This window comes from Falco cherrug, chromosome 5 (assembly GCF_023634085.1).
Source record: "Falco cherrug isolate bFalChe1 chromosome 5, bFalChe1.pri, whole genome shotgun sequence".
Classification (NCBI taxonomy): domain Eukaryota; kingdom Metazoa; phylum Chordata; class Aves; order Falconiformes; family Falconidae; genus Falco; species Falco cherrug.
In genome coordinates, this window is record NC_073701.1 from 41,023,637 (window position 1) to 41,036,281 (window position 12,645).

Here is a 12,645-nt window from a genome sequence, read left to right on the forward strand (position 1 = left end):
ATACTTTAAAGACCAAAAAAAGGAGAAAAGGAAGTTACACTGTTTACCCAAACTGTAAGTAAAGGGAAGTCTGATGAGTTGTTTTAAATATTTTACATTTCCATTCAAGGCAAAGAAAAGTGGAATTTTTTTTTTATATTAAATTGTTTTATAGAACCTTAATGCACTCTTTATTTCTGCTATCATAATTCTTTTTAAATTATATGGCACTTGCATACAGTAAATAATGTCCCTTTCACTGCAATATATACTAAAGCAAATTACAACAATACCTTATTGTGAAGCAAAGTTAACAGCTGTAACTGGTAGCAATATATTAGCCTTTTGCCATCTTATAGCTGATAAAATATTAATTATTATGTCTGTAACAGAGAATTGAAGTTGCTGAGCTACCACACTTACTAGGCATTATCAACTACTAAATGTTTCATCAAAAATGATGTAGCAAATCAGTGCTATTATATGTGGGTGTTTTGGTTTTTTTTTTAGTCATCACAAATCTACATGTCAATACTGCCCTTGGCTAGGAGCATCCTTGCTTGTCCCAAGGAAGCCAAGAAGTTCCACACTTGGATATGCAACCAACCCACAGCACATTGCCAGTTAACCCTAAACCATGGGTATAGGTGCATTGCAGGGGTCAGTAGGGCAGAGTAATTTAAACTGCTCAGCTGCTTTCGAATTACCACAAAATGCAATCTAACATATTACAGAAAACTGAAATTGATGGTGGTTTACCCCAATACAACAGGCTGTAAACTGCTGTGGTGAGCAGTCCCAGCAGCTGGCTGGAAACCGACAGGAGCAGGGAGAGGCAGGTCAGGCTCGAAGTCTTTGATGCAGGAGATGAAAACCAGAAGCTGGAAGGATGGCTGTGACTGCCAGGCTCCTCTGGGGAGCTATGTTTCCTGGGTTCTTTCACCCTTCACCAGGTACCCACTTTTGGCTGCTGTTGGAGGGCAGGTACTGAAATAAGTGACCTATTGGTCCATATGGCTTTTCTTAAGCTTCTGTTACCTTCTCTTTCAAATATGACTAGCAATAACAATTCAGGAATGTCCAAAGTACTTTGAAAAAATGAGGAGCACAGTGTAATTACCCATACTGAAAGGCCAGGTTTGTTAGCAGCATGAGGCCAACACAACAAAAGAACCTGCAGATTCTCAGGTCTCTCTGCTAGCCTGGGCTGCTTTGCACTCTTATTGTGTGGTATAGAGATACCTTTTTTATTATTTAAAAAAAAAAAAAACACAAACCACTTTTCAACCTAATTATAGTTTGTGTGTATTTATTTTGCTTCTTTTTCTTCATTTGTTTGGTTTTATTATCATTATTTTGGGAGTGTCTTTATGTCGGGTTTTGGGATTGTCCTCCTCTGCTATTGACTTGAAATGCAGCCACAAGGCTTGGGCACTGCAATAATGCATCTATTCCCACTACGTACTGCAAACATAGAGTTAATGTTAAGCTTGATTCTTATGAACTGAAAAATGTAGGGAGTGTTTCTGTGACCTGAAGACCTTGATGTTTTAATTACAGTCCTTCTAATTATTATTCTCATTCTGACCATAACATGGGTCACATGCCTCCCTGATCAGTCGCTGTTTCTTTAAGATTTGATATTCAGCCTCTGCTAGCTCCACTCTGCTTCTCTGCATGCTGTCATTTCTGCATACTAACTTATGTAGTGCCAGTGATTTTCATACACTGATTAAATGAATTAGTTATTGAGTGGAGACATCATTTTATCCTGTTACAGTTCACTTTACTCAAGCCTGCAACCTGTCCAAGATGAAGAAAGGCTGCTGTGTTCAGTGAACCATGCAGATGGTGCACATGGTGGTCTCTGAAAATATATTCAAGTACAACTGAATCTTTAACCTCCTTTTCAATCATTAAATACCTTTCAGATTAAGGTAGTAAGCTGCTGGGTTTTTTGAATTATTCTTGTGACAGCCTCATTTTCTAAAAGTGACCAGGCTTCTGCAATCCTAGTATTTTAGTAGTTTATTTTAAAGGATTCTGATTATTAAAAAGTGATGAGCAATTATCCTGTAAAATCAGGTCCCTCTGAAAATTTGAATCCATCTGTATTATTTTATTTTAATAGCTTCACATCTTGAGAAGTCATGGGAAAAATCATCATTCCTTGGCAAGCAATGTGCAGTAACCATCCTTTTGCAAAGAGAAGCTTAGGCATGCATAATTTATCTCCTTCCTATCTGTTACATGTGCCTTTTTCCCACATTGAGTCCCACAATAACTGTAGAGATCACTATACTGCAGATAGCTGGATAGATCCTTTTAAGGGCTATAGTTGCTTATTTTATAATAAACAGTTTGACCCTATAGGGGTTTTTTTAGAGATGTACCTGATATTTGATTATTGTAAAATCACTAATTTTGGCACAGCTACCTTTCTTTTCTAGTTCATTTCTCTGATTAATCCTAAAGTATTCAGAAGAAGATATGTCCCTTGACAACCTACATATAATGCATGTGCATATGACTTTGTTCTTAACTTGAACTTCCTAAAAAGAAAATTGTCCATACCTATAGATTTATATTAGTTGGTATTGATATATCGTCCTTCGCAGAAAGCCAGCATTTCAGCCGTACTGAATGGCTAGTACACATATGATTTTGTTTTGCAATACATTACTCATTTTATAAAGAAAACTGAAACTGAGCTATTTTAAAGCCATCTTTTTTTTAAATAAAACAAAACAAAGCAAAACCCTTTTATTGAATTAAAAGTGGTTCCCACTTTTAGAAAAAGCAGCAATGCACAAATTCAAATCTCTATTTACTGTATCTATATTGACATTCTGAACAAATGTTCTAAGCATTCTATTTCTCTCTTCTCAGTTCATAATCTTCCAGTCCTTTAAAAAACAAGTCCCTTCTCTGTAAAATCCAGAATAATCACATGCATATTAAATATGATTTCAAAATGGTTTTTAATTGTGGTCATTCATGATACTAAAATATTGAAGTGAACATTAAGTTTTCTGTATTACATAGAAGACATCATTTGAAATTATACAGAGGAAAGGATTGGAGGCCCAGGTTCATCACAATGCCCCAACTACTTATTACTATAAGCAATGTAGTAATAAGATCTGATAGGAAAGAGATGGCATGTAGTAGTGAATACAGTCTTTGATCTCCCTTTCATTCTCTTCTCGTAGTTATTAGATGAAGGTAAAACATATAAAGCATTTCAGGTATGAACTACTTTGATATAACACATATTTTTTTAAAGAAATGTCAGAAAAAATATTGAAATATTATTTTTGTTCAAGAGCTGTGATGTGTGCACACATGAAATTGAGTAATCCAGCAAATATTTTGTTTCATATTTTTCAATAATTTAGGTTATATTTTAAATTTTCAAAATACTCTATTTTCATGTTTGCATTATAAACGTTCCTAATGATTGCAGCTGAAATCCAAACTCTCTTTAGTTAGGCTCTGTCAATATGTATGCCATAGCAAGAGACAGTCCCAGGCATAAGCAGCATATATTATAACTAGATAAATGACAAACAAATAATTTTTGTCCCATTTTTGCATATAAAAGACTAAGACTTACAGAAAATTTAAGTCTTGCCCAAAATCACATATAATTTTTCCAGCTTTTCTGCTACAGTGTGTGCTGAAAGGACAAAAAAAGCCAAAACACATACATTAAAGTACAAAATTAATTGCATTTTTTTTTGGCTGGGTTTTTAGTTTTCAAACATTTGTTGTTTTTATTAGTTTTGTAATTAAAATAATTCTGTATATGGGACTATAAACAGTCCTGGTTCATAACTGTTTGGATTGATATGCAGAAAAATTACACATATATATACAAAGTATATTATGCTTGAATATGTTTTTAACATCTTTAATTTAATATTGACATAAATATGTCAATGTGTTGTATTTAATTTCAAATTTGTTTTCAGTTTTCACACAAGCACGTTTCAGGACGTGACTTGTAACTACCCCCTTCCTGTTGTAAAAAACTTGACTCTAACAGAACTTCCACAAGTATTTTCCTCCATTGTAAAGCTAAGCAGATCCTTTTGTGCACCTTCTGCTGAAATAATATATGATCTCAAAATAGAGCTTTTATGCCTGAAAATGGATAATGATGGAGCCTGGTGACAGCTATGGACCCAAAAGGCAAACAACACTGATGGAATGCTTCACATCTGAATTTAGTTGGCTGCAGCACAGACATTTATAGCTGATTTGTTCCTTTGCAACCAAATGAGAGAAACAGTAAATTTTGCAGTCAAGGGACTTGACCTCAGGACAAGGTGAACTCTTTCTGAGATGCCCCAGTTTCTCTCCGTTGATTACAAGGAGGGTATGAATGACTAGATGTGATGTGTTGGATACATCAAGTGAGGTGATTCCTGCTCTTGGTGTCTATTCATGTCACTATTTATCAATCAGAATTATTAAAATACACTATTTTTCAGTCACTGCTCAGTGAGTAATGGTCACTGCATGGGTCACTTAACCACCAATACAAGTGGTGTACATTAGCAGGTGTCTTTAACTCATCCTGATTCCTCAAAGACCACAAGGTCACCTTAGGATTGCTGTGCAACAGCTTTACTACAGCAGTGGCAATAGCCCACCAGGATCAGTGTATTAACTGAAGACTTCAGTCATCTGCCTTAGGCACCATCACTCTATACTAAACTAACATATAAGTGAGGAAAAATTGCATATATCAGTTATATTTCAACTCCAGTTTCCTTAATTTTGCTTCCAACATCCAAACTTCTACTTCCTGCACAAGGTGATTTTAGGGCACCTTCTATCACCAAAAAAGAACTAAGAAATGTTAGAATTTGCATAAGCTTTTTTGTATGGCTGCCATGCCAAAAAGAGGTGAAGACTGACATTCACTGAACGCCATATAAACATAAACTACAAAATAGTTTAAACAATGACATTGAAAATATTGACAAAAAAAACCCCAAAACCACAAAGAAGTACCTGAAGATATGAAATTGGTATCTTCAGGGAGAAAAAATGCTGCAATTTAATCTTTTAAAACTTGTATGACATAGTTCATTTTCAAGGGATGAAATAAACTTAATGATCACTGTGCTGAGGTTGAACAGGCACAAGATTAGGATCTTTTCCTGATTGTTTTAGCTGTCTCAGCATGATCATTTAGACTTTTAACTTCTTTGTCTGTTACAGAAATGACTTCTCTATTTCACACCCTACTCTGGTTCTCACAGACTTTGCCGGTACATAAGTTCATGCAAATGCTTTGCTTGTGGTCTGCATATCACATTTGCTGCATTTCTTCTGAGGCAGAGGTGCTTATGCACCAAGACATTTGTTTCTAATTTAAGAATGCCTTAGCCTGACTAGGACAGATGACATTATAATCCCAGTTTTACCCATAAGATTTTAATTACCTTACACTCTTATATACATATGCCAACTATTGTCAATATTCATATGTAGATGCCATTTTAATTTCATCTTACATAAAATAAAAGTGTGTCTGGGTATTTTGAATGAGAACAGAATAAAATTGTCATCATTCATCCGTGAAATGTTTATTCCTTTGTTATGTCTCCGTGACTCATGCTGAATTGTATATTACCCCTCAATGAGTTCTATGGCAGCCCTTTGGCAACTTGTAGAAAGATGCAATTTAAAGATCCATAAAATGTTTTGAAATATCTGCAGTTCTGATTTTCTTAAAGTTTGTACCAACATGGATGTTGGTTACAAGCTATGAAGTGGAGTGGCCTGGCAAAGAATAGACCAGACTTCACTCTTAGCTCTGTTAATGGGTCTTGTAGTGTTCCCAGGGCTTTGTTCATGCATGTATGTATGCAAGTAGGTACATATAATTTTAAAAACTTCCAGGCTGTTCTGTTTTCCCTCTACATGTTTAAGGCTCACTTGCGTTTTATCTACTTAGCAAGTTGGAATTCACATGCACTTGAGTTTGGTTTGCTTTGGAGAATCCAGAAAATCTAATTAGTTTTTCAAGAGATCCTTTGAACAGAGATTCATGAGACCTCATGCAGATATTTCTTGCAGAAGTTCTTAGAATCACAAAGGAACTTTCCTTGTAGGTGGACCAAGATTTGTAATGAATGCTTGACATACACGAGACTATGCAGTAAACCTGTCATTACAGAGCACACCACTGAGTCACTACAGGGATTTTATTCACTTTTAGTTAAAGTTTGGAAAAGGTATGCTGATGGCTGTTGTTTTAGTGTTTGGGGGTTTGTTTTAATTTTTCATTGCTGGTTTGTAGTCCTTTTCAATATTGCTAGGGGACAGTATTTATATTCTGAAGCAGTCCTGAAAGCAAGTTATTTTCATATCAACAATTCAATATACAGGCATAGCTGGCTGTTTTGCTTCAATATCTATTGTATTTCACTTTGCCATTTTTTCCCTCAGCACCACTTTTTCAAGGGTTTTCAGTTCTTACTCATTTGTCTCTTGGTGCAAGAGTATAATTAAGATAACAGGAATTAGGTTTTTCTAGCACACTCTGGTATGGAAACTAAAAAGTCCAGCCCAGGACAATGTTGTCCTGGCGTGGAGCAATACTGCACAAAGTCCACTTTCCAGAATACTGGGGAACAACAACATGCAGTATGGCAGGCTAGAGGCAGGTTGCAACAGGCAGTTCAGTGATTTCAGAATTTGGTTTAACTTAACCTGAGTTCTTCCTTGCGATCCTGAACTTGTTGAACTGTTTAATTACTGACTCTACAGTGAGATCAGTTGTTCAGTGCCAGCATTTGTCACTGTAGATGCATTTTCTCTGACTTTCTTGCTCTTTCCTTTTAGGAAATACCCTAAATACAGTGTAATATTCATGTGTCACTCATTTTCCATAGCAAATGTCTACTAAGTGACTTTTCCAAAACATTTACACAGATATGTGGTTAATGTGTAGATTAAAGGTACAAAAGATAATTGGGGTTAATTACAATACATTACTGGTGCATGAAGCTACATGTTCAGGAAAATTTGCTTGCCAAAAAATTAAATATTTCTACTGTTATGCATTTCTAAATGAATATAATTTTCAGCATCTTAACATGTCTCTAGCTCTAGACAAGTTGCAGCTATACTTATAACGTAGAAAAATGTAGTACTTTAAAACTAGCTCATCATTATGGCAGAAATTTTATTCCATTGTTTGATTCCTTGAGGTCAAGATGGGAAGAAATTGAGCTTTTTTCATTCCTAAATACTCTGAGTACCTAAAAAAAAAATCTTACAGATAAATTTCTTTTATCACACTTCCTCTTAAAAAAAATTATCTACCCAAATGCTAAAACAATTAAATGCAATCAATAACCTAAACTTCTCATTGTGAACTTAAAAAGTAATCTTCATTTTGTTGAGCTTCCCAACTTATAATATATACATATGCATATATGTATGTATATATATACATATATGTATGTATGTATATATATATGTATGTTTGTATATATATGTGTGTGTGTGTATGTGTGTATATATATATATATATATATATATATAACAATAATGAATATCCAGCTTTCAAGGACAGAAAAATTCTTAATTACACTGACAAGGCATCAGCAATGCCCATTCTGTCACACTCTTTCCTTCTTCCTCTGCTCAGAAACATGATACGAATGGCTTGTATTGTCTTAAGCAATGTTGATGACTCAAGCTGTGGCAGGAAAGAAGTGTGTAGTTATAAATTTTTTTCAGGGACGGCATGTCTTTTACAAAAATCTTAGAATAGGTCTATGAGCAGTCATGATTTAAACAGGTTTTCAGTCTCATAGTTTATTTAATTTGGGAAACTGTTAGAGCAATAGTAGAAAAAGCACGGAGTTTTTTGCTGTAGTGTATGCAGACCTTTGCTGTTACAGTATAGCTGCCATGTCCGTTCCATACATCACTGTATTCTGATGCATTATGCAGGTATAGAATGATAAATTTAAGAACATATGTAGAGTGCTGTCCCAAGGTTGCTTCAGTGAAGCACTATTTACTTCACAGTTTTGGTGGCTGGCCCACTATTGAAGTAGTAGCCTGAGCCACTCATATATACTAGATCAGGAAATATAAACTGTGGAGTTCACTGGAGGCAGAAGTCTTGCTAAGCTGGATGCTGTCTTTTTACCCTAAAGAAACCAATGCTAGTGGTAGGAACCTTTAGCCACTTGGGATCTCATCTGCCAGGAGAAAAGCATGATGGAAGGAATATGGTAACTATATTTACCTTGTAGCTCAAGAGTCAAGAAGTCTAAACCACTTTGTTGGGAAGTGAGAGACCTAGCTTGCAGACCCCATACAACCTAAAAGTGAGTCAAGGTACAGCTTCCACCTGGCAGATAACTCTTTTAATTAGTAGCCCATGAGGTATCTTCAGTATGGATGCTCCAGGGCACTCATCCTGAACTTGATGCAGTGTGCAGCTAGGGAGTCGAGGGTGATGCTCCCCAACTGAGCAACAAGAGCAAGCTTCTCATTCCCAGAGCTTTCAGTCACCATCTGTACAATAAAAAGAAATGGCAAGATGCTTCTGATTATTCTCTCTTGTCATTCCAAGTTGTTCAGTCACTACTGAATGGCTAGCTAACTAACCGGGGAAATAAAAATCTATCACATACTGAAAATCTCCTGAGAAGCAGAATGAATGTCCTGCCGACACTGTGCTCAGCTGCAGCATGGGTACACTGCCAGCAGTACCTCAGCTAGCTAGTTTCAACCCAAGACAAGCCACACTTGGATGGGCCTTCCATGGTGTTTTATTTAAGATCATATTGAAATACCTCAGATGATGTTGCAGTCATGTCAAACCTGGCCCATTTAGCACTTTGCAGTAGAAATTATAGAGCTTTATTTTAGAGATGGCTTCCCCAGATTTGGTGGTTCTGTCTATGGCTTTGGTTCAGTTAAGTACACTTAATGTAATTTAGAAGACTCCTATTTTTAAGTATTAATAGTGTAATTTAATGGCAAAGTTGTGTACATCCTTAAATAATATGATGAACTGAACATACATTTACAGGATATGCTGTGAATTATGCTACCAAAAATGTTAACAGTATCTCTCTATTTATAGGACATCTGTAATTCAAAAGTGCTTATCACCTCTTTCCATCATTTGGGGTCATAAGACAAACAAAATCTTTGTTCCCTTCTGAGTATTTTGAGCTGAGTATTTATGTCGTACTGGTCCCTCCTCATATTTTTTTCCTTCCTTTTCCCTGCAACACGAGTTAATTGTTCTCAGACAGTATGTCCACAGAAAAATATGATTCCTTAGCAGATTTTTTCAAGTGTTCTCCTGAGGTCATCTTAATAATTCTTCATCTGCAGTGTGGACATTCACATGATGTTCAACATTCCTCTGAGAGACCACGATTTAAGCTCTCTCATTTGTTTCTCTGTGCCCTTTTGAAGTATCTGTCTTGTGCAGTCATACAGGAAGGTTGAACATAAGCGGTATTTTAGTAATCTCAGGAGAATGAATAACATAAAATTCATAGTCTGCAGAACTGCATTTGAAAGATAGAGAACTAAAACTTTTCAATCGGTATCTTACTGTTTAATCTATGGCAACACAACTATTTGTATTTTAAGTAAATGTGGAAACATTTTTTTATATTCATGCTAATCTTCATAGCTGAACACCATTTTTCTATTTAAGTTCTGCTGATGCACTCATCATTCAGTGGCACAGCTCAGGGAGGGGGACCCAACAGCAGGACACAATTGCGCAGCCTAGGAAAAATCACTGGGGTTATATCCTGAACATAGGAGAGGCTTCATACCATGGGAGACAGCCTGCTTCTGCAACTGGTGATTAGTTGCTGTATGAAAAAACATAATGAAGTCGTACCCTAAATAGTAAAATAGAACTCATTTTTTCACCTACTTCACATTGTTTTCACCTCTAATATGCAGACAGTCTTTTTTAATTAAAATTCACACCTTCTAGGATATTTTAAACTGCCTCTTGTAAGAAGAGATTTTCAGCTAGTGAAAATGAAATCCAATTGTATCACAAGATTTCTTCTTAATACCTAGCTAATATAAACTATTTCTGTCAGGTCTCCTTGTACAGCCTGAGAGGCTCAGACATAACCACAAAAATCCCTTTTGGAGACTAATTTATAATCTGGTCTGGTGTGTGCATATGCATCTGTCAAAGGATATTTGTCACCTGATTACAAGTTTTCAAGTACAGACTAAGAGTCAGGTTTTCAGTTCTGCCTTGAAAGATCCAGACATATTTATATGTCAACATTATTTTGCTATATACTTTGTAAATTATGAAGTTAAAAAATACAAGGAAGGCATAAATGTTGTTTTAACATTTGAAGGGAAGGTGATCAAAAATCAAGTGATTACTACTTTGGCAGCAGCAACAGATCTAACTAAACAATCCCACAGCAATTTATGAAACTGAGTTGTCTCAAGGCTTCTCAACAGTGTGGGCAAATTGAATTTCAGTATTTCAGAAATGGAACCAGGATGAGGATGCTTATGCCACGGTAAGGAGAAGTAAAGGAAACATGGAAGGGCAGGAATAGGAATAGGCATGGATATACTGCCCTTGGAAGTATGGGAAAGTTGGACTGGATGACTACAGGGAATCCCCCTTCTCAGCTCCAGCAGGTTTCCTCAGCAATTTCCCATCCCACTTCCTTCTTCCATTGCTGAATGGATCAGTAAAGTAAAAGTAAATAGGTTTGTGCCAATTACAGTAAATGTTGGTTGGGGGTGGGGGGTGGAGGGTGGGGGGTAAGCTCAAATCCCACAGGTTATAATAAGAAAATAAGTTAGGAAATCTACATACCGAAGTATTCCCAGGGAAACAGACTATCTTTTGGTCCTGTCCCACTCCCACTGAACTCAAATAAAATTCCTACTGGCTTCAAGGGAAACAGAACCAGAACCTATTTTATGAGGTGAGTGTGTTGTATTGAATTTTCTTGATTCATTTTCAAATGTAACTTCAAAACTTAGTTCTGCTATTTCAGACTTCAAGGTTCTATAAAGACCTATAAAGTTGATAATAAGGTATTATTGAAAAGATTTGTATACGGAGAACAAGGTAATTTAATGACCATGTAATTTTACTCATATGTTTAGGAGAAAAAAAATGCATTGGTTGTAATTATTAAAAAGACATAGGAAGTATCAGGTTGTTAGTATAGCTGGTGTACAATCAAACGTTACTCTTTTTTCTCATAGTAACAGGATTAATTAATATCAAACAAAGAATGCCTTCAGAGAACTTTCTAGCCATAGTGCAAGGTTATTTGTATTTTATATGATATGGAGAGACCAGAGTCTCACTGATTTTTACTTTTTTTTCCAGAACCTGGAAAAACCTCAGAAAATCTCCTTCACATACACAGGGCTCTCTGTGAAATAATTTTCTGACAAAAGAGCTGCCTTTGCCTAGCCTTAGCCAAGCTACTGACCTTGGCCTTTCAATGCCAAAGGTTTCATACAACAAAGGAGAACACCAATGCTGAAGCTTATTTTATCTGACAGTTCCCTAACACAAACTGTATCTGAGTAATTATGTTCCAAAATATGAGTGTGGTTTAGTTTTCAGAACTTATTTTGAATTTTTGAAAATTCATGTCTTTTTAAAAGCAAACCGAGGAGCCCTAAGAACTGTGTTTACTGTGAGCAAAGATGAAGATTCTCTGACTCAGAGGAAAGGAAGAGCAGATTATGTACATATATATTCATCTTCTTTTTCTGAAGGCTTTTTTTACCCTCAAGAGAGAGGAATGCAGTGGGTAAGTACATGTGTATCCCTCTTTTTTATGGGGAGGGGAGAGGAGAGTGGAGACAGGAAAGAGATGAGGGAGGGGAGGTAGATGTCTCTTTTTCTCCCCCTTTTTGTTGAAGTAAGCAGTTCTTTTGTCTTCCTTGTCCCTAAAGAAATGTATGCTTTATTATAAAGTGCACAGGCTTACACAAAAATAGCTCATCAGATACCTATAGGTTGCTGCTAGTTTATGCTGAAAGCATCAGTTGATGGAAACACCTGTTTTTCTATCCCAAAACTCAGCTATCAAGTGAGTACACAAGGAGTTTTTTCACTGGGGCCACAGGACTTAAAGCAAACAAGCAAAATCTGATGGAATCTTAGGTTTGCAAAGGACCTAAGTTTAAACTCTCAGTGTTCAAATGAGTTAGAACTCAGGGCAAAAGTGTTCTTTCATGCCCTGGCTATAGGATTTTCTTGAGAATCTCTTTGTCTTTCTTGTTAAAACACTCATAGGCAAGCCTCATTTTTCTTCTATAACTAGAAATAGCAGAAGCAATAATGAATAATAATCTGATCAGGGTCTGCCAGCAAGCCTGGACTGCATGAGCCTTTCATACAGAGATTAGGAGTTATGACTCTTTCCTTTGATCTCTAGTCTCGTCTTTGGCAGTTGAAACATTGCCAAAATGGACCTTCTACACTTCATGTCCACTCTGTGCTCATAAGCTTAGGCTTCTGTGAAACTGTGCTGTAATGAAATCTGTCTCTATCAACAATCATAGGAGATTTTCTTAAGCTGTGAGGCAGGATGCAACATTTTTGAGTTCTGATCCATTTATATAATGACCACAGGTTGAAATTAGAAG